Source organism: Rhinopithecus roxellana, chromosome 13 (genome assembly GCF_007565055.1).
Source record: "Rhinopithecus roxellana isolate Shanxi Qingling chromosome 13, ASM756505v1, whole genome shotgun sequence".
In the NCBI taxonomy this organism is placed as follows: domain Eukaryota; kingdom Metazoa; phylum Chordata; class Mammalia; order Primates; family Cercopithecidae; genus Rhinopithecus; species Rhinopithecus roxellana.
The window spans coordinates 94323308-94351152 of NC_044561.1; the positions used below are offsets into that span (position 1 = coordinate 94323308).

The 27845-nt window shown below is 39.8% G+C and overlaps 1 protein-coding gene across 5 annotated transcripts in view; it reads right to left on the minus strand.

Moving 5' to 3' along the window:
• Window positions 1–27845, minus strand: part of PLCB4 (phospholipase C beta 4) — a 442280-nt gene that overhangs the window by 296311 nt on the left and 118124 nt on the right. Inside the window, exon 1 of one of the 5 annotated variants that reach the window (XM_010355282.2) lies at window positions 19338–19405. The exons of the other annotated variants lie outside the window; for them this stretch is intronic. The gene's annotated coding sequence lies outside the window, so the exon portion shown is untranslated. Of the gene's footprint in view, window positions 1–19337; window positions 19406–27845 lie in introns of those variants that run through there. 5 annotated transcript variants of the gene reach the window in all.

Sequence of the window (27845 nt, forward strand, 5' to 3'; positions counted from 1 at the left end):
GAAAAGATATTTCACGGTTTATTACACTTTATTATTAATGGTACAGTTTCCATGTACCATCTTAAAATACAGATATTTTACAATGGTACATGGAGAGGTAACGTAGAGTGCATGGACATTAGCACTTACCTTTATTTATAGAAAATGGAATCATTCTTCTATTGAATGGGTACATAACTTCTATTGGGTACATAACTATAATTATTTACAGCTACTTATAATAGTAATGTTACCACATTACCATCATTATTTATCACAGTTGTATTTTCTTTTTAAGCAAATATATTTAAGTGGAAAAGATGAGTCGTAAGTTCAGGTAAAACACAGGTTTGGCCAAATCCATAACAGTGATTCAGGAATAACCCAAGTTTAGAACCCAGTGGGGTAGGACAATGCTTCTCAAACTTTAACATACAAATCACCAATATATCTGGTTAAAATGCACATTCTGTTTGACTGTAGGTCTGAGGGAGGGCCTGAGATTCAGCATGTGGGAAGCTCTGGCTCTCAGGTGATGCTGACATGACTGGTTCCAGTGCATGCTGAGTATCAAGCACAGAGGTGAAGGGCAAAGACCTGGCAGTCAGAAGAGCTGAGCAACAGCATTCACCAGCTGTGCAGTTTCAAGCAACTGTCTTCACCTTTCTGAAACCAACTCCTGTCTGTAAAAGGCAGGTGGTGTTAGGACTCATCTCAGAAGTCAGGGTCAGAGTGAGATGAGATGAGAGGAGCAAGGCACCCAAGCAACACAAAAGGGATCAATGCCTTTGTTCCGCCATAGCTAATGACTTCCATAAAAGCCCTCAAATGAATCACAGGTTAAGAAAAGAAAGTGAGGGGGCCAAAAGGACACTGTGTTAGCCCAAATCATACCATGCCTAGACATTAAAAGTAACCAAATCTTAGAAACAAGTTTTGCCAATGCAATCATATTTTATATATTCATGTAAGGTATTAATATGTTTATGTTTCCTGAGGTTCACGCTACAATATTTATTGAGCACCTACTGTGTGCTAGATGCTGTTCTCAGTTTGAGTATATGGCAGTGAAAAAAACAGACAAAACTCCTAGAACCCATGGCACTCACACCCTCCAATTCTCTCAGTCTCTGGAACTGCCCCCATATACTAATTCTCTAGGCTGCATTCACAGAGAGGCTGTCCATAGGCCTGATCTGGCCACATGTATATTTATATGAATCCATGGTGATCTTTTAAAGTTTTAGCTGGTTATTCATATTAAAAAATGAGAGATTACACATAAATATCCAGACTGCTAGCTTCTCTTAGAAATTTGGATGATTTGGCAACAGAATGCTGCAGACAGCTCAGCCACAGCTGAGAGGCATCAGTCCCCTCAGAGAAAGCTTGGGTTTTCAGGTCCCCACAGCCCCCACCCTCCAGAGCACTTCCACCCAGCCAACTCCATCACCTATGCTCTCCTCTCACCGACCCAAGTGAGTGATCCCTAAATGAAAGCCCTCATCAGCAACATGTATAAGCATGGAAGGGAGGGGATTCCAACTTCCTGTTCTGTATTTTTTCTTTGCCGTCATGCAGTAAACACCAAGAAAAAGAGCTATTTTATCCATTCATTTGCCCCTCCCTGTGTCTAAAACTGCCAGTTTGAGAAAGCATCTAAACTCTTCCTGGCAAACTTACAGCTCCTCTGTCTGTCATTTACTGTGGGTAACTGGCTCTACAACGCAAAACAGGGCTCTTTAGAGGGGTTCATTACAAGTTTTTTATAGGTGTTCTTTTTCTCTAAATAATGGTAATGGATTTGCAATTGTTAGCCTACATTCTTTTGCCTGGTTTCCTTCATGTCTTAGTGTTCTACAGCTGCGTAACAAATTGCCACAAATGTAGTGACTTGAAGCAACACACATTCATTAGCTCATAGCTCTGTCGGTCAGGAGTGCAGACATAGTTGCTGGGTTTTCTGTTCAGCATCTTACAAGGCTAAAATCAAGGTGTTGGCTAGGCTTCATCCTTTCTGGAGGCTCAGAGAAATAATCTGCTTACAAGTTCACTCAGGCTGTGGGGGCCACTCTGAGCTCCTAGATGCCATCCACATTCCTTGTCACATGGGCCCCAACATCTTCAAAGCTGGTCATTGAGAATCTCCCCTGATGGAATCTTTCTCTCTGAATCTGTCTCTCCAACCCCTTTTAGGGTCCACCGAGGACAAACTTTTATTCTTAAAGTAAACTGTGCCATGCAACATACCCTAATCACAGGAATGACATCCCATCATAGTCACATTCCTAGGGATCAAACAGGAAGTGTAAACCAAGGGGCAGGAGTCTTGGGCAGACACCTTAGAATTCTGCCTGTTACACCTAACTTAGCATGCATTTGTCATCTATGTAACTCAGGCTTGAATCTGCACCTATGTCACAAGAAAAGTTAACTGACCAGCAGAGAGGCTAAATAAAACCAGTCAGTACATTTTTAACAATTGTCCCAAATGTTCTTGGGATTCCATATCTAACGCAAAGAATATCTGTACTCTACCAAGTTCTATATCTATAAGAGATGTTTCTCTTCTTTACCTTAAACTAAACCTTATGAAACTAGATGTCTAGAAAAGTGACACTCTTTAAAAGAAGCAGCAAACACATACTCAGTACCTAGAAGGGCCAAAAATTTGGGTTTTGTTTGTTTTGTTTTTTTTTTTTAGGACAGAGTATCCAATTAATAACATGGGCCAAAATGTTGTAATTAAATTAGGTTATATTTTGTACATGGTGTCAACCAATTTAAACTTCTCTTTCATTCAACTGACTTGGTTATTGGGAAGTTACACAGAGGCAGCATATACATAACCACACTAATATTTAAAGTAAAAGCAGGCCAAGTGTGGTGGTTCACGCCTGTAATCCCCACACTTTGGAATGCCAAAGTAGGAAGACTGCTTAAGCCCAGGAGTTAGAGACCAGCCTGGTCAACACAGTGAGACTCCATCTCTACACAAAATACAGAAAATTAGCCAGAAATGGTGGCACATGCCTATAGTCCCAGCTACTTAGGAGGCTGAGGTGGGAAGATTACTTGAACCGGGGAAGTCAAGGCTGCAGTGAGCTGAGATCGTACCACTGCACTCCAGCCTAGGCAACAGAGCAAGACCCTGTCTCAAAAAAAGAGTAAAAGTTTAAATATAATTAAAATCCTGCTTAACATATCCACTAGTACATGGCTTATTAGATAAGACTTAAAAAAAATCAGAATCCTTAAGAAATCTCCCTTCAAAAACATGTTCGATTAGAGAGCAAAACTGTCAGAAGCAAATAGTAATAACTACCAATCAATGAGAAATCACCATGTCCAGGTACCACTCTCAGTGTTTTATGTATATTAACTCATTATGTCTCGTCAAACTCTATGAAATAGAAATGGTTTATAGATGAGCAGACTGAGGCACAGAGTAGTCATCTCACTCATCCAGAGTCATATGACAGGTAAGCAAAGGAGCAGGAATTCACCCCTGACACACTGGCCCTGGAACCCGTCCTCTTAAGGCAACTGTCTACGCATCCATCTGTGCTTCCACAGTATAAAATAGGGGCTATTTCTGCATCTATGATACAGCAGAAGATGGTGGCCAAGCACACATGCATTGCACTCAGCTAGATACAGCTCATGTCCATGGCCAAGAGGTGAGTGTGGCCTGCAGCCCTGCAAAGGGGTACATTTCTGTAATTTGGATTAAAATACCCTATAGACCAGCAGCTGCCTTGTTCAGCAAGTCTATGAAAATCTCTTTAAAAAAGAAAATAATACAAGTATTCCTCTACCCCTGTATTTTATTTTGAAAGAGGAAAGAGAAAAAATATAATTGATTCCTTTTTCTCTCTTTTCTTCCTTCTAAATCCTCTTCCACTACACACCATTTTGAAATTGAGAGATTATGAAACAATGAAAACACAGCAAAACCTAACACTAGAAGCAAGTAAGAAACATGACTGGATCCCTTTCCCATTGTGGAGAAGATGGTGGGCCCTCCTCTAGGTAATGAGAAAGAAAAAATCTATAGTTCAATAACCTGAATCCATCCCCCCATAGCAATGGCAGCACAGCACCACACGCCGCCAGCCATAGGCAGGACAGACCCTGAGAAACCATGCTTAGCAATTGTATAATAGTAATAGGTCACTGGAGGTAGAGCTGGGGTGGGGAGTACAATATTAAATCTTGACATTTGCATTCAAGGCAGATTTGCTTTCAATGGTTCATTTGCATGACTAGGTTGGGCAAGTCCTTGCGTTAGGACATTTACTCAGTGATGTTTCTTGGTACTTGCAAGACGCTATCCAAGGACTGTTAATGTACTCGGGCCTGTTGCCTAAGGAGGTAGGAGACTAAAACTGTACTTTAATCAGTCCTCTTCATGTTCTCCTACAGTTCAATCTCAGCCCCAGTGTCCTGTTGGTCGCATAGCTGAGATCACAGAAATGTATATTTTGTCACAGAAATCTCCTTTAATCTGATGCTTTGTGGTATCGCTTGTTTTGGGTATTGGTTTTTTGGGTTTTGTTTTGTTTTGTTTTTTTAAGACGGAGTCTCACTTTTTCTCTTAGGCTGGAGCGCAGTGGTACGATCTTGGTTCACTGTAACCTCCCCCTCCCAGGTTCAAGTGATTCTCCTGCCTCAGCCTCCCAAGTAGCTGGGACTACAGGCACCCACCACCACTGCCAGGTTAATTTTTGTATTTTTAGTAGAGATGGGGTTTCACCATAATGGCCAGGCTGGTCTCGAACTCCTGCCTCAGCCTCCCAAGGGTATTGGTTTTTATAGGGTTTTGTTAGAACATCTCATGCTATATAATTTGACTTAAAATAACCATACATTGTACCCAGAACTCTCTAATACATTTGAGATGAGACATAAACTTCAAGGTCCTTGGCCACTTGTGGTTGTCAATGATCCCTCAGAACATCCAAGCAGGGTCTTAGTTTCAGAAACTTGGATGTGTGCCAACCCAGGTAATTATTCTCTGCCTACCTAATTTCCCCAGGCAATTTTAATTGAAAATGGTATTCTCCTTTACCTCCGCTCTAATCTGCTCTGAAGTGTCCCTGTGTCCTGTTTCTTCCCTCCATCATAAGCTAACTGAGCTGGTTTCTTTTTGAAGCTTAAGTTGAAAAAGAGAAAAGTTTCTGGAGCTCCCAAGGGGGAAAATATCAGATAAATATGAGCCATTTAGTTTCAAACCAGTGTGCTGAATGCCATGGGAGTGGTTGCAAGATACCCCTCTGCTGCCTAACCTGATGAAAAGTTTCTTTTGTGGATAGAAATACAAAGGGTTTCTTACTGAAAAACTGACCGGAAAAAAAAAAAAAAAAAAAAAGGCAGGAGGAGGGATGTGGGAGGGACACTGAGATAATTTTACTCTCTTGAAATGATTTTTTTTAAAGCCACTGCTCCCTTTCTCATTTCCAAATTTAAAGTTAGCAGAACAAAATACACCATTTAACACAGGAATACCTAAAGTTCCATGAAAATCTTAACAGAAATATGCTTTTTAATTACTTCTAGCAAACATTCTCTTAAACCAATGCTGTCCAATAGAAACACAATGAAAGCCAGAAATGCAAATTACATATGTAATTTTCAACTTTCTAGTGTCATCGTTACAAAGGTTAAAAGAAACACGAAATACTACTCAACAATAGAACGGAAATAACTATTGATAACACAACTTGAATGAATCTCAAGGGAATTTTGCTGAGTGACAACATCTCATTTCAAAAGTTACATACTATGTGATTCCATTTCTATAACACTCTTGAAATGACAAAATTATATAGATAAAGAACAGATCAATGATTCCCAAAGGTTAGAGAGGAGAGGAGGAAGTGAGATGGCTGTGGCACAGAGATCCTTGGGATGGAATTCTATTCCTGACTATGGTCGTGTCATAACGAATTTACAAAGGTGATTAAATTGCATAGAACTAAACACACACATGCATAGAACTAAACACACACACACACACAAATGAGTGCATGTGAAACTGGTAAAATCTTAATAAGGTCAGTGGATTACATCAATGTCAACTGCATGGTTCTGCCATTGTACTGTTGTTTTGTAAAATATTACCAGTGAGGAAAACTAGGTAAAGGATATATGAGATTTCTCTGTATTATATTTTACAAGTGCATATGACTCTGTAATTACCTCAAATTTAAAAATTAAAAAGGTGAACTTAATTTTAATAATATATAGATGCTCCTAGATTTAGAATAAGCTTACATCCTGAAAAACCCATCCTAAGTTGAAAATATGGCAAGTCAAAAATACATTTAACACACCTAACATGCCAAACACCATAGCTTGGCCCAGCCTACCTTAAATGTGCTGCGAATGCTTACATTAGCCTACAGTGGAGCAAAGTCATCTAACACAAAGCCTATTTTGTAGTTAAGCATTGAATATCTCATGGTTGTTTCCCCTCACAGTCACACAGCTGACTGGGAGCTGTGGCTCACTGCCACTGCCCAGCATTGCAAGAGAATCTCATTACATATGCTAGCCTGGGAAAATACAAAAATTTGAAGTATGATTTCTAAAGGATGTGTTACCACTTTTGCACCATTGTTAAGAGAAAAAATTATAAGTAGAACCAACATAAGTCGAGGACTATCTGTATTTTATTTAACTCACTATACACAGAATTTTAAAATATAATCAATGTACATGTAATCGATATAAAAATTATTGTTATTTTAAATTCTTTTTTTTTCCATTCTAAGTCTTTGGAATCCAACATGTAGTTTGCTACAACACATCTCAATTCAAATTACCCACATTTCAAATGTTCAATGATCACACGTAGCTGTGGCTTTCATTGTCGGGCGGCAAAAGTTCTTTAAGCCTAATATACATTCCCCAATCCCATCCAATGGCAGTCTTTTTAATATGACATATAGCGTTACTTCTTAGACATTTCTTACATCACTGTTTCATAATGAAAGTCTCAGAGCAGCTGGGCACTGTGGCTCATGCCTGTAATCCCAGCACTTTGGGAGGCCAAGGCAGGCGGATCACCTGAGGTCAGGAGTTCAAGACCAGCCTGACCAACATGGCGAAACCCCGTCTCCACTAAAAATACAAAAAAAAAAAAAAAAAAAAAAAAAAAGCCAGGCATGGCGGTGCACACCTGTAATCCTAGCTACTCAAGAGGCTGAGACAGGAGAATCTCTTGAACCCAGGAGGCGGAGGTTTGCAGTGAGCCAAGATTGCACCACTGCACTCCAGCTTGGGTGACAGAGCAAGACTTGGTCTCAAAAGAAAAATCTTAGAGCTTGGATAGTGACTGGAAAATTTCACAAGTGGTACCAACTTGAATCTGCTTTGAACTACAGTTCCAATGATAAATGAAAGTAATCTCTATGAAAAACAAGACTTTTAGTATCTTTTAAGAAATAACAACTAAGTCTCAGGAACTATATAAACTGGGTTCAACGGCTAATATTTTAACTATTTTGAATCTTTTTAATTTTTTTTCTTCTCTTTGCTTTCTTATTTCCCTGTGGTGATTAGAAGTAGAATTATTAGAATAAGAAAGCCTTATGGGTTTGCTGTTCAGAGCCATGCAACTGTGAGACTCAATTTTCCTCTAAAGGCAGTCATGGGGGAGAAAGAACGAAGTGATCAAACATGTGTAATGGCAGATTTTAAGAAATACACAAAATTAGGCCAAATCTCTTGGGACTGTGAAAAGTAAAACAGGGAACAGACCTGGTTCTCAGACCAGGTCTAAGAGGAAGTTCTAGGGCTCAATCTCAAAAGACCAGTGCAATCTCCATTCCCCACTGCAGCGACAAAAAGATGAAAAAAAAAAACCACTTTTCCCAAACGGAGCCTTCAGAATATAGAGCGGTTTTGGGAGTGAGAGAGACCTATCTTTGAGAATAAAAGTCAATTAACCTCTCCTGGACCTAGTTTCCTTGTTTATAAAGCAGCAAAATTATCTACCTAACTCACTGTTGTGAAGTTAAATGGAATAATACACGAAAAGTGCCTATCACATTCCTGAAACCTGGAGTGAGGATTCAATTACAGTCCTCTCCCACTCCTTTATTTCTGCACTGACATAACTATGCATATAGACAAAATGATCTGCGCAAATTAAACTAAGAATAATAGCGTAGGAAACTCAAGAGCTGTTGCTCTAGAATAATGCCAGAGAGAAAAATATCTCATTTTAATTTACTGTAAGTCGCTTCTAATCTGCTGGTAGGAAGCTGATTTCCTGTTCAGTCTAGGTTTATAGCACTCTTAAGGCAGCTGTATAAAGCAGGATGATATACCTAAAGCAGAGGATCCAAAATAGTCTAGAAAACTGCAAACAGGCTGATTTTACAAGAGATTCATGACCTCAAGAACCTTTACATTAGTCACATTCTCAACAAACATAAAATGTATCTACTAGCCAGTAAGTGAGAACAGAAAAAGAGTAAGTACAGCTTACAAGAACCTCCCAATGCCTAAAGTTCTCTAGTTATAAATTATATAAGTTTAGATTAGTATTTATATTTGTCAGATTTTTTTTTTTTTTTTAACCAAAGACAACCGGTCAACCATCTATTCCATGAGACATTACCTCATATGCTGGCCCACTGGGGCACAACACAGTGTGGTATAGCAGTTACTTGCTTTTTTTTGTTTGTTTGTTTGTTTGTTTGTTTTTGGTTTTGTTTTTGATGGAGCTGGAGTCTGCAAACTTTTCACAACCCAGAACACAGCTGCTGATGTCAGAGCCCTGAGACAGTTACCACATCGAAAACAAGGGCTCCAAATCCATAGCCTGGAGTAATTTGTTTGAAAAACAGCCTGCTCTGATTCTGTTTCCTATTCATTTCTATTTGGTTTTTATAAAGGAACTAAAGCAGCTGATATATCTATAAATTCAAAGTTGCAGGACAAGATCCCAGCCTTGGTCAGCACCACTACCACTGAGCTAGATCAGTCAGCTGGCAAGGTCCCTCTAAGGATATGAAATTGCTTCTGGGAGAATGTGGGAAGGCTTTCCACCATTGCTACCTCTGACATCAGAGCCAAAGTTCATCATGCTATGAATAATATCTGAAGCATGACAAAGCCACTCTAGGAAACCACCGCAACTAAAGTAAAATAAACTGGGGAACTAAGAGCAGATGTGATCACCCACCTAGGACATTTAGGACTCATCAATGCCTGGCATCAGATGTATAACTGGTTTTAATAAGCAAGATGATTATTTATTTTTATTTTTAATTCACATGCAATAAAATAGACTCTCTGATGTGCAATGCTGTGAGTTTGGCAAATGCATACAGTCATGTAACCACCACACAGTCAAGACATAGAACAATTCTATTGCCTCAAAACTCCCTCATGAGGCACCTTTGACAGTCAGTCTCTCTTCCCACTCCCACGCAACCACTGATCTGTGTTCTGTTCCTATAATGTTGCCTTTACTGCATGGAAGCATATAGTATGTAGCCTGCCAAGTCTGACTCCAGCTTCTTTCATGTAGTGTAACGCATTTTGGGATTCATCTGTGTTGGTGCATGCATCAATAATTTGTTCCTTTTTACTGATGAGCAGTATTTTATTGTATGGATGTACCAGAGATTTTTTTTTTATTCTCTAGTTAAGAGATATCTGGATTGTCTCCAGTTTCTGATGACTCTACATAAAACTACCATAAACACTAGCATACAGATTTTGGTTTACGCATAAGTTTCCATCACTTAGGTAAATAACCACAAGTGGCATGGCTGGGTTATATGTATTATATGTTTAACACTATAAGAAACTGTTCAACTGTCTTTCAAAGTGGTGGCATCATTTTGCATTCCCAGCAATGCATGGGAATCCCAGATGCTCTGCATTTTCACCCACTTGGTACCATCTAGTTTTTTTTTTCTTTCTTATTTTAGCCATGCTCGTAGTTGTGTGATAATATCTCATTGTGATTTTAAAATGATGACTCTTTGTGATCTGTCAAATATTAGAGTACCATGTATTTCTACCTTTCTACCTTTAAATAAGTAATGTATTATTATGTCCTTTTTGAAAACAAGGCAAGAAGCCCAGACAGTTAAGTAAATCTACACAGTTATAACATGCAAAAGATCTGGTTTCAGAAGAAATACTCCCTCTACAAGGTTGCATATATGTACCTAATACCTACAAATATTAATATTACACCAATAATAATCATCACAATAGATTCCCATTTAGCAATAGGAAATAACTCTAATACCACATAACTTTTATGAGTAAAAAAACATACCTTATTGATAATTCAAACACATGCATATGCAATTACATATATACAGTACTATACACACAGGCACATTTTATTACAAAAGGCAGTTCATCAAGCATATTTATAGTTTACATTTAATCACGAAGAGAGGAGCATCTAATATTTTAGAAAACACAAAATTATACCAGTAACATTACATAATTGCATAACAATGATCTGATTATAAATATTAGCTATTCCAAGGAAGATTTCCATTTTTAAACAACTCATTGACTTTTTATTCTGTTACTGCTTGTACTTTAAGAAAACTAAATATATGATTTGGAATTTTTAGCATGTCTGATTTCTTCCCACTTTGTTGTCATGTTTACCTACCTTCTGCTGCTGAGGATCATTTTATGCATTCCTTATCTATTCCCATAGATGGAACAGGAAATTAAATGTCTTTCCATGAAAAATAGTTATTTTACTCATTCAACAAATATTTATTGCATTCCTAGCAAGCTGGGAGGAGGGGAGGGGTAGTGGTTACCACTTGAGATAACTGGCCTTGGCAAGCATGTCACTCATGAAGTGACTTACGAGCAAAGACCTGAGAGAAGTGAGTGAGTCAGCCTCAAGAGACTGAGAGGAAGAGGAATACAGGGAGTGGGACCAGCAGATGCAAAGCCCTTGAGGGGAATGCTGTATTCTGCAAGGGTGGAGAGACCAATGTAGCTGGAACACAGCAAGTGAACGAGGAGGACACCAGAAGGAGATGAAATCAGAAAGGTAAAAGAGAGTCAGATCATATAAAAAGACAATGATTGGATCTGATTTTCAATTAAATGGGAAGCAATCAGAACATTCTGAGCAGTAGTTGCCTGGTCTGACCTCAGTTTTAAAGGAACACTTTGTCTTTTGGAGAACTGACTACAGCAGGGCAAGAATAAAGCACAGAAACCAGTTAACAGGCTACTGCAAGAGTCCAAATGAGTGATGACAGTGGTGTGGTCAAAGGCGGTAACAGTTAACATTGGTAAATGCTGTTGGATTCAGCACACATTTTGAAAATAGAGACAACAGCATTGGCTGACGGACTGCATTCAGACGTGTAAGAAAGGGAAATGATTTCAAACCCAGCACTGAAAAAGTTAAAGAAACTACAATCACTTAGTCTGAAAAACAATGAATAGTTTTAACATGAATCTTTAAGAAGCTAAAACACAGTGACATACTAAGTAGCTGGTATCCATTTTTGAGAGTCAAGAGTGAAAAATGGGAAACTGAGACTGTCATTTTCAATAACTAACTTTGGGAACATCTGCTGCTATCACCAAGGGAAAGTCACTGAGAATTCTGAATAAAGATCAAAATCAGAATACCATTCTCTCTCCCTGCCCTTGATGACTTTTATGTAATATATTCCCGATGAGCTATTGTAGGCTGAGATTGACAGGAATCAGCCAGAAGATGGATTAACAACAGATAAGCAGGTTGATTGAAATGTAAATAGATGAAGATTAATGCAGTGGAGAGCACGAATCAACATGCAGGAAGAGATAAGACTCAAAATAAGTACACTGTAATTTTAAAAGTTTTGCATGCTGTAACAATTGTCTGAAATAATAAAAATCTGGGAGACCTGGCATGTAAAATACCAATTTTTGATCATTTCTCTCAGGAAATTAAGGATGCTGTGAAGATCAAAACCATTTGTTATGAATATAACCTAGTGTTTCAAGACTAAGAATAATGCTTTTAAAGAAATTCAGGACAATTTTGAAGAACCAGAGAGATTGGAATTTTAAGCGGTACCGGAACAACTTCCCCTAGATTTCAGTGATCCCACCATCTGAGATTCAAGAGTGAAAGACACAGTGCTAGGCTAACAGGGTTCTCAGGATTCCATCCGTGATGGGAACACTGAAAAAGCCAACTTGGGCAAATACTCAAAAGTACCGTCCTTTAGGTTTATTCTCAAAGTTATCTTACATGGGGTTTCTACACTGTTTAATAAATGCTTATTGAATGAATAAATGAAACTTTCCACCACTGTTGGGAAGAAAAACACACCTCCATTTTCATATCCTTCTTTCCCAAGGCAAACCTAATGTACTTCCCTAGTTGTGATTCTAGTTTAGTGTTACAATCCAGAGCTTTGAAGCCTATAGCTTCTAAAGAAATGAACACACAAAAAAGACTAGAGACTAGTTTGGAATTTCTTTTAAAAGTACTTCAACATTTATTAACACTTATTAAGAGTCCATTTGCAATATTATCTTCTTGCTCCTCACACCACATGAGTATAGACCTACCTTATCTAAGCACTTCTGAAATCCTAAAACTCTCCCATGAAATCACAAGCCATGTGATATCCCTCTCAACACTGAACATACAGCGAAGATTAAATGAAAGTCAAAATAGCCCTCTACTATTTTCATAGATGGCCTTTAAGAAAGAGAAAACAATGGTAAATCAAAATTTGAGAAGACAGTGATATGCTGGTGAAAGAATTCATTGCTCATTCTTCTATTCCAATTTGTTGACACACTGTCTCCTCTATTCCTCAAGAGTAGGGTACAATCTTAATGATTCCCTTCTCTGGAACTGAGATAATCTAAGGACAAGTGAGTGACCAGAAATATCCTATTAATATGACTACTCAGCCACATCATAGTATCCATTCCAAGATAAAAACCATAACTCTATTTAATAGCACAAAGCCCTACATTTATTCGCATCTTACAAGAGATCATTCAGGAGACTGAAGCAGCTAGCTAAATCATCTTGACCTTATTTAATTTACCATTCTTTTCTTACATTAGTTCTGCTGCAGAAATAGGACTGAAATTCCCTTTCAATAACTCCCTGACAACTTAGGATCAGAAAGAATAAATTTACTTTGTTGATTCCCCATATTCCACAAAGAAACAGAACCAGTAATTGTAATACCATTTAATATCAAACCTACCTTCTTCTCTTGCTTCTATTTTTACAGCAAGATAAACGTTGACCAAAAGTACACTATGTGATTTTTCTTTTGTTTCAATGTTATTTTATTGTATTTGTTTTGAGAGGGGGGAACCTGTTCTAGAGACAGACACCTCTGAGATAAAACATTGCTTTTTAGAAAACAGTTGGCAAATGCTGACTTAGAACGAAGTTAAGAAAAAGCTAAGTATAAATGATACAAAAACCTTAGTTATATCTCTCAGACTATATCTAGAGGGAACTAACATGTTTACCACAGGAATTCAGTTGTTAACTTGCTCATGCAGAGTTCTTCTGTTGAGAAATGATGATGGTTCTCAGCTCAGAAGTTCTCCTGACTCAGCATAAGGTTTTGTTTTCTTTCTTTTTCTTTCTTTTTTTTTTTTTTTTTTTTTTTTTTTTTTTTTTTTTTTTTTTTGAGATGGAGTTTTCCTCTTGTTGTCCAGGCTGGAGTGCAATGGCGCATTCTCAGCTCACTGCTACCTCTGCTTCCCAGGTTCCAGCAATTCTCCTGCCTCAGCCTCCCAAGTAGCTGGGATTACAGGTGCACGCCACCATGCCCAGCTAATTTTTGTATTTTAGTAGAAACGGGGTTTCACCATGTTGGCCAGGTTGGTCTCAAACTTCTGATGTCAGGTGATCCACCAGCCTCAGCCTCCCAAAGTTCTGGGATTACAGGCATGCGCCACTGCGCCCAGCCTGGTTTTGTTTTATTTCTGTTTGGTGACAGGGGAGTTTGATTTAAGCCTCTCCAGGAAATTCCTATACAGGTTCCAGGGTGGTCTAGGCAGCAATATCTGATAAAAATAAAATGTGAACTATATGCATAACTTTAATTTTTTAGTTGCCACATTTGACAAGGTAAAATCAATTTTTAATATAATATTTTTCATTAATCCACTACATCCTAAATATTATTTCAACATGTATTCCATATATTACACAAAAATTAATGAGATATTTTACATTATTTTTTCATGCTAAGTCTTTGAAATCTGGTGTGTATTTTATACTTGCAGACACATTTCAATTTGAACTGGCCACATGGTGAATGCAAAATAGCCACATTGCAGCAAGCCGTGCCCATATTGGACAGCACAGGCCCTAGGACAGAATCTGTGAAATTGCTTAATGGGTAGGCAGTGAGTTGTAGGTTGACAATAATAAAGTCTCTCTGCTGCAACCAGGTGATCACAAGAAAGACAACTGGAGAGGCCCACATGGTCTTTGACCTGGAGGCATCTAATAATTCTCTAAGTTCTGGTTATTATAAAAATTTAACTCTTCTCTAATCATTACAGCCCCAGGCATTTAACCCATTAATGTGCCAAGAGCTCTGTAAATAAATTTGTATTTTGCCACATTTGTGGAAAATATTAATCTACCAGTTTTCTTACTACATTGAGCATCTTGCTTTCTTGCATCTTACATTGCCTACATCTCTTATATTCCCTTTGGGCTTTGTCGCTATACTGTACTGAAGAAATTCAGGTCTAAATTCAATTCAGAACTCTAGCTCTCATCTTGAAATCTAATCATGAACTACACCTCAAGATAAATTTCTAAAATAACACCTCCACTTACTGAGAACCTTTGTACTAAATATTCTGCTAGGCCCTTCATAAATAAAACCTCCAACCCACCAAAGACAGGCCTTATTACCCTCATGACAGCAAATTAACCTGATGCCAGAAGAGGTTGATAACCTGCCCAAGGATCACATGAATAGTTTTGGCTACCCCTAATCTTCATGACTTTCCACAACCCTTCTTTGCCTTGGTTGAATAACAGTAGCCAATGTCCTCTTATACCTAAATTGTCCACCCAAACATCAGTATCTTTCCATAGCCTGAATTCTGAACACCAATTCCTACTTTATTCCTTTAGGGACAGAAACCAGCAAGGAGGCAACAACCATCTGTCACTACTGAGCTTGCAAGGAGCAGGGGAATAACTTTCCTTCATCAAAGTCCAAGACAAAGAAATTCACTGAGTGCCACCCACATTACACAATCCTCCCACCCAGGTGTCCATTTACATGCCCAGAAGTCATTTTAATTGCAAATTAGAGGTCACCCCTGATAATATGGCCCTCCTATTCCATTGTCAGGGCACTCTGGTCCCCAAAGTCATTAGTGCAAACTTGTTTCAATTGCTTTTGACTCTGCCTGCACACACAGATTTCTCTGTAGGGACCTCTGCTATAACAAGTTTCTGCTCCCCACACATAGACTGTTGCTAAGGAGAAAAGAGTTCTGCCTCTGTAATTACTACAGTACCTGAAATTCTTCTGTAATCTCTACCAGTCCTTTACTTAACATCAAGAGCCCCTTTCTGCTTAAAACTGTAACGTCTGCTTTTTGCACTCCTAAGCAAGGCTCATCAAAATTTTTCTGATGCAAGGTTGTCTGAATCAGAAAAATTTTCAAGCTAACTTTATCTCCAAAACCTCTTTGTTTTTCAAAACATTCAACCCCTCCCCAGGCATGGTTTTGCCCCCACAGTTAGGCAAGATGAATCCTGAAGCCAGTTGTCTGAGACTGTATTAGTCAGGGTTCTCTAGAGAAACAGAACCAGCAGGATATAGAGATATAAATAAAATGAGATTTATTCTCAGAATTGGCTCATGCAGTTAGGGAGGCCAAGAAGTCCCACAATCTGTTGGAGAGCCAGGAAAGTTGGTGGTGTAATTCAATAAGAGTCCAAAAGCCTGAGATAGGGGGTCAGGGGGATTGATGGGATCCCAGTCTGAGTCAAAAAGCCCAAGAACCAGCAGCGCCGATGTCCAAGGGCAGAGCAGGAGATGATGGATGTCTAAGCTCAAGCAGAAAGAGAAGAATTCACCCTTTCTGCGCTTTTCTTCTATTCAGCCCCTCAATGAACTGCTGATGATACCCGCCTGCACTGGTGAAGACACTCTTTTCTACTCAGTCTACCGATTCAAATGTTAATCTCTTCTAGAAACATCATTACACAGACACAGCCAGAAGTAATGTTTTACCAGCTATCTGAGCAACCCTTTGCCGAGTCGGGTTGACGTATAAAATTAACCAGCACAGAAACCTTGCTCCTTAAAGGTGCCCACAGACCAGCGGCATCTGCATCAACTGGAAGCTTGTTGGATGTGCAGAATCTACATTTTAACACCGACTCCAGGTGATTCATATCCACATTAAAGTGTGATAAGCCCCAGTTCCACACAAAGCTAAAAAGAATATGCAGGATGATTTTGTAAATAACCAGGAAGTTGATGCAAACTGCAGTTTTTCATTTAACTTCTGTTAAGCAATGAATTATTAGGCTTTGTTTGTAACCCTATTTTTCTAGACTAAAATTGGACTAAAAATGAAATAGTTTCCAGATAAAAAACTAAACTTCCTAATGTGATCTTAAAATCTTGCCGTTGCCTCACTTAGTAAAGTAAAAGTTTACAGTCTGTGACCCATTGCTTACTGCACAAAAAGAGAGGTACTAACTACTAAAAGATTTCTGCAAAGAAGCATTAGGACAATGCATGAAGTAACTGTAAAGCAAGCAAACACACAAATGTCTTCTCATAATTAGCAAGCCCTATGGACTATCCTTTTATAACCACTGCAACTATTATTAGAATGATTTATGAGAGATACAATTTTATGATATAACTGCATCCATTTGGGTCAAAGTAAGGAAATAAAAAAAAGGTTGATTTTAAAGCTATGTGAAACTGTTTTACAGGAAAAAAAAAAATGTAGCTAAAATTTCCTGAATTTAGCCTCCAGTGTTTTTGTGTTGGAAAATATATTTGTAAAATACAAACATCTGAACAGCAAGGCCTATATATTAATTAGACAAAGTGAGTCAATTTGGAGTCATTTTATTATAAACAACACTCTTCACATTGTTGTCCCAACAAAAAAGTGGGAATCATATTTCTTCTAATGTGAAAATGTATATTTTACTTCCTACTATTTCACTATCCTACTCAAGGCAGTCATTTCTTTACTTATAATCATTCAGTTGTTTAAAAACACGAAACACCAAGTTCACAATGAACATGTATAAAAAGAGTGATAGCGCCGGGCGCGGTGGCTCAAGCCTGTAATCCCAGCACTTTGGGAGGCCGAGACGGGCGGATCACGAGGTCAGGAGATCGAGATCATCCTGGCTAACACGGTGAAACCCCGTCTCTACTAAAAAATACAAAAAACTAGCCGGGCGAGGTGGCGGGCGCCTGTAGTCCCAGCTACTCGGGAGGCTGAGGCAGGAGAATGGTGTGAACCTGGGAGGCGGAGCTTGCAGTGAGCTGAGATCCGGCCACTGCACTCCAGCCTGGGAGACAGAGCAAGACTCTGTCTCAAAAAAAAAAAAAAAAAAAAAAAAAAAAGAGTGATAGCTTCCAATTTTTTTATAAAAGCAGTTCATGCTTAAAGATACTATATCCCATACTTTAAAAAAGATAGTAACATTGGTTTTGAAAACTGTAATATTCTGATCATTAGGTCTAATGGTCTAACACTGAGAAAAGCTAGAATATAGATGAAATGATGCCACAGTATTCAAAAAGAGATTGTCAAGAAAATCAGCGACCAAATAGCCAAATACTCTCTAAAAGTTACAACGTTTTCAATAATATAAACATTCCCAAAGATCAAAACATATGTTCATTATTTGTCTGTTAACACACAGTATGACTTAAGAATCCTATTTTTCTTGATGCATATCTTCCATTCTTGAAACAGTAAAATTTCAAAAAGACATAGGTCTTTTTTCAAGAGTCACCTCTTGAGAAAGCCCTGTCCTACCAACCTATTCAAAATGGTGGCCCCAACTTGTCACTCTTCATCCCCTCACACTTAGCACCCGCTAATCTAATATTCACGTACAGCTTTCTAGTACAAATGCCGTGATTCTTTGCCTAAGAGCTTTCTCTAGCTGAGGAGTTGTGTTCATTTTGGCACAGGGGGCAGGCTGGAAATGACCCTGGGCAGCTCTCAACCAGACGGATCAGAGTTAGCGGGAAAGGAACCAACCTGTGTCCTTCTACAGGAAAATTCTGAGGCATGTTCTACACTGGTCCTCAGTGGATTGGGCCCTAGTTGCACACAGTTGTAGTTTAACTCTGTGAACACAAACCATTTATTGGCTTCCTTCATGTCTCTGTCTCACTTTCCTACTCTTCTACCAGTATTTCCTGCAATCATCTTTCCAATAAATCACTTGCACTCAAATCTTTGTCATGGTGTCTGCTTCACAAGGAATCCAAGATAGGGTCCATCCCAGCTCCTAGCACAGTGCCCAGCACATGGTAGATGCTCAATAAACATTTGTTGAATGATAAGTGCACATGCATAGTTAACCTTCACCTCAGCAATGATGCTAACCAAGAAGCATTTTGCATCTTGCCTGAAAGCTTGTTTTACATACAGATGATTAGCCCTTGTTTCCAACTACAACATAGATTCTGAGAGGGGCCTGAGATCTGCATAGCCCCCTTTTGGGCAAAAGTGCTAATTAACGGATAGGTGCTCCAACCTGAGCTGTAGCATATAAAGGCTCTGTGTTTGCATTAAAACTCTGCTACCACTGTCTTGAAATTCTTTTTTTCTTTTTTTTTTTTTTGAGATAGGGTCCTGCTATGTCACTCAGGCTGGAGTGCCGTTCACTGTAGCCTCAACCTCCCAGGCTCAAGCAATCCTCCCACCTCAGACTCCTGACTTACTGGGACTACAGGTGTGCACCACCATGCCCAGCTAATTTTTTTGTTTGTTTGTTTTTGTAGAGACAGGGCCTCACGATGGAGACCCCGGTGATCACACCACTGCACTCCAGCCTGGGTGACAGAGCAAGACCCTGTCTCAAAAAAAAATTCAGACTCTGACGGCTATCTTTAAACCAAACACAAAACACAGGCAGGACCTTTCTGAGTCTAGAACCCTGTGCATTTCCACAGGTCACACACTCATGAACTTGGCTCTGTCAAAAACTCATCAAGAAGAAACTGCCAAAGACCTCCTAAGAAACCTCCCTTGGCACTGATTATTCTCAAAGAGAAATGACAGTGTGATCTTTTATATTAGGTTAAGTCATCACAAAACTATACAAGGTATAACAGCAGAAATACCTGTGGGCAGCTCTTCAGAGCAGTTCGGCTCATATCACCTCAAACTTCCCAAGCCCCCATGGAATCAATCATGGCACACAGCTCCCCGCTGCTGGCTCGATGGCTCACTCTGCTAAGAACTCCATGACTGCAATTACCTTGTTGAGTCCCACTGTTTAAACACACAATTATATAGCTGAAAGAGATAGGGAACCTGCTTTTAGATGCAAAAGGTCTCAGGATCTATTTCAAGAAAAATCCATTCCCGTTAATCACTCAGTGGTCTGGTGGTGGCACAGCTAAAAATTCAGAAGGGTTCGGCAGAAAAATGACAGAGGAGCAAAATGGCCTGCTAGCATCATACCTAAGCTCTAAGGATGTGTCTATTAAAAAAAAAAAAAAAAACATACAGAATGAAGTAATATCTGGACATAGTCATGACCACAGCAGACCTATAGAAATACATTTGAGATAGAAAAATGGTTTAGCACCACCTGTACCTGTGAGATGCTTAATACACATTTTGGAGGTGCTGGAGGGGAGAAGGGAGAAGCGGTCTGTATTGTAGATCCCTAACAGAGGGACTTGGGGTGTATTTCCAAACAAAACTAACCACAGACCATTGATTTGCCATATAACTGGTAGGACTAGGTACAAACAGGACAGATGGAGAAATAGCAACTTAGAATTCACTTAAAATCCAACTAACCACTGATTATGTTAGTCTGTTCATGATTCTATAATAAAAAAGCACAGACTGGGTAATTTATAAATAATATAAATTTGGCCGGGCGCGGTGGCTCAAGCCTGTAATCCCAGCACTTTAGGAGGCCGAGACGGGCGGATCACGAAGTCAGGAGATCGAGACCATCCCGGCTAATACGGTGAAACCCCGTCTCTACTAAAAAATACAAAAAACTAGCCGGGCGAGTTGGTGGACGCCTGTAGTCCCAGCTACTCGGGAGGCTGAGGCAGGAGAATGGCGTAAACCCGGGAGGCGGAGCTTCAGTGAGCCGAGATCCGGCCACTGCACTCCAGCCCGGGCGACAGAGCGAGACTCCGTCTCAAAAAAAAAATAATAATATAAATTTATTTCTCACAGTTCTGGAGGCTGCAAAGTCCAACATCAAGGCACCAGCAGATTCAGTGTCTAGTGAGGTCCTGGTCTCTGCTTCTAAGAGAGCACCTTGAATACTGTGTCCCTATGTGGTAGACAGCAAAAAAAAAAAAAAAAAAAAAAAAAAAAAAAAAAAGCCTATCTAGTTCCCTCCGGCCCTTTTATAAAGTCACTAGTCCTAAAGATCGCCTCCTAAAGATCCCATCTTTTAGTTTCATCATCACACAATAGTATTTAAGTTCCAATGTATGAATTTTGGAGGGAGACACAGATTCAAATCATAGCCCTGATATTCCACGTAATTTGTTTTACTACTGTATGCAAAATACTTCCTAAGGTTCATGTTTGTGTTCTATCCTCTTATAAAATGCAAAAGAAACAATTGTCTCTGTTTTGAAGTGTTAGTATTTAGCAGAACTGCATTTCATGAAAAAACAGTCTACTGAATTAACCTCTGCAGGGTATAAAACACAGTACTATTACTTCATACTGGAGACTTCTAAACAATACAAAATCACTTCAAAGTATATCAAGGAGGAGGGGGTTAGTAGTTAGACATGTCTGGATTTAAGTCCCTTTCTGTCTTTTAAAGATTGTGTGACTTTGGGCAATTAACCAAGCTCCATGAGCTTCAGGGTCCTCTTATTGTAAAAGGAGAGCATACCCACCTCTCGGGGTTATTGTGAGGGAGAATACAGAGAATAATCAATATTCTTAAATACGAAATGTTCAAACAAAGCTCTCAATGTTCCCAGGAACCTGCTCCTTGCCTGCATCCTCCCTGCTCAGGCCCACATCCTCCTCCTTTATACCTGGTCTCCAGTCTGTCAGCAAATCCTGATGGTTAATCATTCAAAATATCCAAAATCTGATTCACTCCTGACCAACCCCAGCTCTATTAGTCTGTTCTCACACTGCTATAAAGAGCTGCCTGAGACTGGGTAATTTATAAAGAAAAGAGGTTTACAAATTGACTTACAGGTCCACATGACTAGGGAGGCTTCAGGAAACTTACAATCATGGCAGAAGGCAAAGGGGAAGCAAGGACCTTCTTCACATGGCGGCAGGACAGAGAAGTGTGAGCAAAGGCAGAAGAGCACCTTATAAAAGCATCAGATCTTGTGAGAACTCACTATCATGAGAATAGTATGGGGGAAACCATCCACATAATCCAATCACCTCCCTCCCTTGACACGTGGGGATTACAGGTCCCTCCCTCAATACGTGGGGATTACAATTTGAGATGGGAGTTGGGTGGGGACACAAAGCCAAACCATATCACCAGTCAGCCCCAGTCAGCTTCTAGGTACCCTCACCTTCCAAATGGCCATTTGCTAATTTTCTTCCATGCTCCCACCTTTGCTCCCCTTCAATTTATTCTCAACACAGCAGCCAGACGACTCTGGTTAAAATGAAAGAACCACTCAAATTAACGAAGTCCTTACTTTGGACTAAAGGAGTGGTTCTCAACCAAAAGTGAGTTTGTGCCTTAGAGGACATTTGCCAATGTCTAGAGACATTGTTGTCACACCTCGGGGGTAGGGGAGAAGGTGTGCTCTATGGTTTAAAAGTTTGTGTCCAAAATTCATGTTGACACTTAATACCTAGTGTAACAGTATTAAGAGGTGGGCCTTTAGGAGGTGACTGGGCCATGATGGTTCCACCCTCATTAATGGGATTAGTGCCTTATAAAGGAGCTAGAGCAAACTAGCTAGGTCATTTTGCCCTTCTACCTTCTGCCATACGAGGATGGAGCGACAAGGCACCATCATGAAGCAGAGAGCTTCACAGACACTTAGTCTACTGGCACCTGGATCTTGGACTTTTCAGCCTCCTGAACTATGAGTACTAATTTTCTGTTGTTTATAAATTGCCCAGTCTGTGGTATTCTGTTATAGCAGCATAAATGGACTGAGACAGTATGCTCCTGGCATCTAGTGGGTGGAGTCCCGGGATGCTGCGAAGCATCCTACAATGCACATGACAGCCCTCCACAATGAACAATTAACCAACCCAGAATGTCACTAGTGTCGAGGCTGAGAAGAAATTGAAGTGATTTGAATTCCCCTCCACCTCTCCGAATAAACCAGTCATACTCCCAACCCTCTCCAAGTTGAAGAAGGATGTCCTTGCTGTTCCTCGCACATGACAAGTGACTCCCACACAGTGCCATTGTTCCATCTGCCCATAATGCTCTTCCCATTGCTATCTATAGGGCCAATTATTTCACCACCTTCAGGCCTCTGCCAGTCACCTTATTTTAAATAACAATTTCCCTGGCTTTCCGTCCTTCTTCCCCTGCCTAATTTCTCTGCATCATACATTACCATTTGGCACACTTTTCATTTTACTTCTTGTTCATCTGTCTCCACTCCCTGGAATGTAAGCTTCACAAAAGCAGGGACTTGTGTCTGATCAATTCATATTATATACCTGGCACGTAACAGTCACTCTTTGCTGCAATGAATGAAGAAATGTGTGAATGTTATCTTTTAGATGTAACTGAATTGTGGCTGGGAGAAATCTTCTAGTGAGAGATTCACTACCAGGGCCATATTTACAACCGGCTTTGTATTAAAACTGAGAGACCTATAAGAATAATTCCTAAATGAACTCAAAATGCCTTCATGTAAAACACATGGAGAATAGTAAGAGGAACCTGGACAACCCACCCTTGAACCTTCTTTCAGTCACAATTCACTCATGTGAAGGTTTAAACTATAGGATGATATTTGCCTATGGAAATTATTTTCCAACTAAAACTTAGTTTGTATCATTGGAAAAATACAACAATAATTTTCAGAAGATAAAATGGCAGAATATTTAAAAATCAGGACAGTTCTAGAACTCTGGGCTATACAGTAGTTTTATTTCCAGAGCCCATTCAACCAGTACTGTTTCATGGTCCTACGAAATACTGAACCCATACACAGCAAAGTTTTACACATAAGGGTCAGATATAACGTAATGCTCACCCTCAGAGGGTTTACAGTCTGGCATGGAAGTTTACATAGTTATGTCCTTGAAATGAAGCAACGCACACCACGAAAACAGAAGACAGTAGAGTAAGCGTCTGTGATAAAGGAGGTACACAGACAGTGTCATTAGGGTCCTCAGCAGGGGTGTGCAAATGTTTTAGAGCAGGAAGTGGCCCTGGTGTTCCTTGAAGAGAGACTATGGCAGTGGGTGGAGGCATGGCTGTGTTTTAAAGTGACAAGTAGCCCGGGCATGGTGGTTCATGCCTGTAATCCCAGGACTTTGGTAGGCCAAGGTGGACAGATCACTTGAGGTCAGGAGTTCAAGACCAGCCTGGCCGACATGGTCAAATGCTGTCTCTACCAAAAAAAAATACAAAAATTAGCCAGGCTGCTGGTGGGCACTTGTAATCCCTCAGGGAGACTGAGGCAGGAGAATCACCTGAACCCGGAAGGTGAAGGTTGCAGTAAGCTGAGGTCACACCACTACACTCCAGCCTGGGTGACACAGCGAGACTCCATCTCAAAAAATAATAATAATAAATAAAAAATAAAATGACAAGTAGGGAAGTAGCAGGAAAGCAAATAAAAGGGTCACTGTGGTCAGGGCACCAAGGTCTAAGTGTCTGAGGCAAAGTACAGGCAAACCATCCATCAGACGCAAGACTGATGGTTTCATTGGGGGTTTCCTGTACCTTCAGGAGGGAGCTGGGCTGGAAGAAAAGAAATGCATTTAGATAAACAGGCTGGGAAGAGAAGCACAAGATAATTAGCTAGAAGTAGAAGGAACCTGCAGAGAGAAAAGAACTCAGTCTGCAAAGTGGACCTGGACCACCCCACTGGAAAGGAGAAGGGGCAGCAGCTCATTTCGCACGTGGTAAACCACTTGAGTTGTCCATATCCAGAAGGCACAAAAATGGCCAGACAGGAAAGACAGAGAAGTGAATTCACTGGATGCCATGACCTCTGGGACAATTTAAGACACTTCATAAAATTAAAACACCCAGTGTTTTCTTTGGGTTTACTAATTGGTTTCAGATAAGTGGAATTAAAAGTACATGATTATTTTTCCATGGATGTTAAAGTGGCCATTTCCTGAAAAGAGCCTTGTGCCAATTAAAACCCTCTGAAGATCAAATGGAAGCTTCTGGAATGAGTTGTCAGAGACTAATCTGTCATTGTAAGAAAAAACAATCAGAATGGGTTTTGACAAATATTATTTTTTTAAAAACTTTCTCTTGACTCTTATCTCATAAGTAGATACGTAAAATGTGAAGTCTGAAACCCATACCACTGCAAAAAAAAAAATGGCTTTAGGGTTTGTTAAACACGATTTTTTAAAACAGGCATCCAAGGTCAAGGGACAATAAGGGTTCACCCACCACCCTTGCTTGGGCATTCATTTACTCAACAAATATTTACTGAATCACTACTATGCATGAGGCACTTTTCTAAGTGCTTGGTGAACATCAGTACATAAAACAAAACTGCTACCACTATGGCATTTACATTCTAGAGAGGGGGTAAATGCTAAACATGATAAATAAATTACACCATATATTAAAGGATGGTAAATGCTATGGAAAAAGCAAAAATAGAGAACAGAGTAGGGGTTAATAAGAAATCTAGGTTTATAAATGAGCAAAGACTAAGGAAACGAGAGAATTAGCCACGTGGATAAGTGGGGGAAGACAGAGCATTACTGGGAGAGGAAGCAGCCACAGCAAAGACCCTAAGATGACAGCAGAGCAGCGAGGAAGCCAGTGTGACTAAGCCCAGTGAGCTAGAGATGAGGTCACGCAGAAAAGGAGTCCGATCACACAGGCCTGGTGGGCCACGGTAAAGACTCTGGCTTTTACTCGGAGTCAGATGAGGAACCCTTGGAGGGCTCTGAGCAGGGAGGCTCAGGAGTTGACTTACACTTAGTCATTTTGGGTGCTGAGTGCAGAATGGACTACGGGGAGGGGTCAATGTGGGGAACAAGCCAGGATGAGAAGAGACCAGTCATCCAGGTGAAAGAGAACCTGGCTCAGGCCAGGATGGCAGCAAGGGAATTAGGGAAAAGAAGGTGGGTACATTTTGAAGGCAGAGCAGACAGAATTTACCATACCACGTGTGAGTGTGAGAGAAAGAGAGGAGTCAAGGATGATTTGAAGAACAAAACTGAATAATATGCCCTCTCTAAATTTCAGTATAAATTTTTAAAAAACTATAGAAAATGTTATCACTCAGTCAAACACTAGGTTTCTATTTAGCGCCTGCTATTTAATAGGGGATTCCCTTCCAGGGAGTTTTTCCACAAGGAAGCAAAGTCTTAGGCTGGGCATGGTAGCTCACACCTATAATCTAAGCAACTTGGGAGGCTAAGGCAGTAGGATCTCTTGAGGCCAGAAGTTCGAGACCAACCTGCACTACACAGTGGGGCATGGTGGCACACACCTGTAGTCCCAGCTACTGGGAAAGCTGAAGCAGAAGGATTGCTTGAGCCCAGGTGATCAAGGCTGCAGTGGGCTATGATTGTACCACTGCACTTCAGCCTGGGTGACAGAGTGAGAACTTGTCTCAAAAATATAAATAAATAAATAAATAAGTAGTAAAGTATTCATGGGCAGATGGGCAGCAAGTTGCAAGTTTCACTCAGGTGTGGTTCTGTCCCAACAAAAAAACTAGAGTATTTTACAGTAGGGCTAGCATTGCATAAATTGAATGTACAACTGTCAAGATTTTTAAAACAGCTCCTAGATGTATGTGTTATATGTATACAACACATAAGATCACCTGACAGCTCATAAATCGGTTCATAGTGGCAATGTTTTATTTCCTTAAGAGTCAACTAGCTGAATAAAAAAAAAAATTGCCTCCTAATCATAAAAATCAGAGGCTTTTTGTTTGTTTCTGAGGCACAATGCTGGGTCACCACCCTCAAATGGTTCCTTTCTATACTAATTTAAATTTCAAAATAACATAAAACCTATGCGCATAGTAATATTATCAATCTGAAGCATTTCTAGAACTGAAGAAACCATGGATAGCTTCCCAAATGGAGCACCTGCAATGACATCACGACACAGTGTCCACCATGCTGGGGGTTTCACCTGGAACTTTAAAGAAAGTGCTTATGAAAGTAAAGGAAACATTCACCAGAAAACCACTTTGACTCATTCTGAGCCAAATAAAGCATTCTACTCAAGTAAAATAGGAAAACCCAGCTGAAATAATGCCACAAAAAAAGCTAAAGAATGCTGATCCCTTTTCCATTTTTTTCCCATGACCACAATACTGAGGTGGTCATCTTTGAGCAAGGATCGCCTACAGAATCATTGCAGAAGGTCGTGGGGGTTAAAGTCAAAGTAGGAAATAGGATGCCTTCTACCTTCAATTTAATTCCTTCTTTGAAACGTCCCATCTTCTGGTATCTTCCAATGGCTTTAGATTTTTTAAATTAATTTTGCCTCTTTTTGCAGGAAAAGAAAGTAAACTTGCAAAAACTGATAGTGCAGGGAAAGCAGCTCACATTAAACCAGATTCTCCAGTTTATAAATATATTTACTACAAAATTTTTTAATAGCTTCATAGATTAATCCACTTGTATCTGGTTATAAAGACCCAGGGTATAAATATGTTACAATGAGCTATATGAAGTTACTAATATTTAATCATTTTGATCAATAAAAACAGCAATTTCATGTGGTTCAGCCTAATACCAGTGAGGTATCAGGATATCTGATGTAAAATTAAAATAATGTTTTCCAATAACACACGTGAACAGTTAAGTGAGATTCCATTTTCCCTGATTCAATTTGCATACAACTTTAAACATCTGTATACAATATTTCCAAAAACCATTAAAAAAACACTTAAAATATTACTTATCACTAATTACAACTACAAACGAGAAGTTAAAAATAATGATAAATTAGACCAGCATTCTTATCTAAATAAATACCTCTAGCTTGATGGTCCTTTTTGATATTACTCCAAAACTTAAATTTAAAAATCCAGCAGCTCTTTCTTCTCTCTTACATGTGATCATGGAAAAGAATTTCTACATCTTCTGTGGTATCACAGCCCTTTCCCCCATGCCTCCCGCTCTACCTGGTTTTAGAGTTGTACCTCCATCTTGTTCTGGAGAAGCCTCACCAGCCCTCATCATTTCCTCCTTCCCAGTACTAACTGAGGGAGGGAGGGACATGTGACCATTGTGTAGTGGGAGATGGGCTTAGTGACCCAATCTGGAGTTACCCCATTATGCTCGGGGTACCTTGGCTGGGACACCAACAATACAGCACATTCATGAGATGGGTGAGCCCCAGGCTTCCCTGGGCTGTAAGAGGGACTTGGGCTGCAGAGTTAGAGAAAACTCTGGGATGCCACTTATGTTTGGACATCTTCCAGGGGCAGGGGAGATTTCAAATGGTGCTCTCCCTGCAGTTTAGT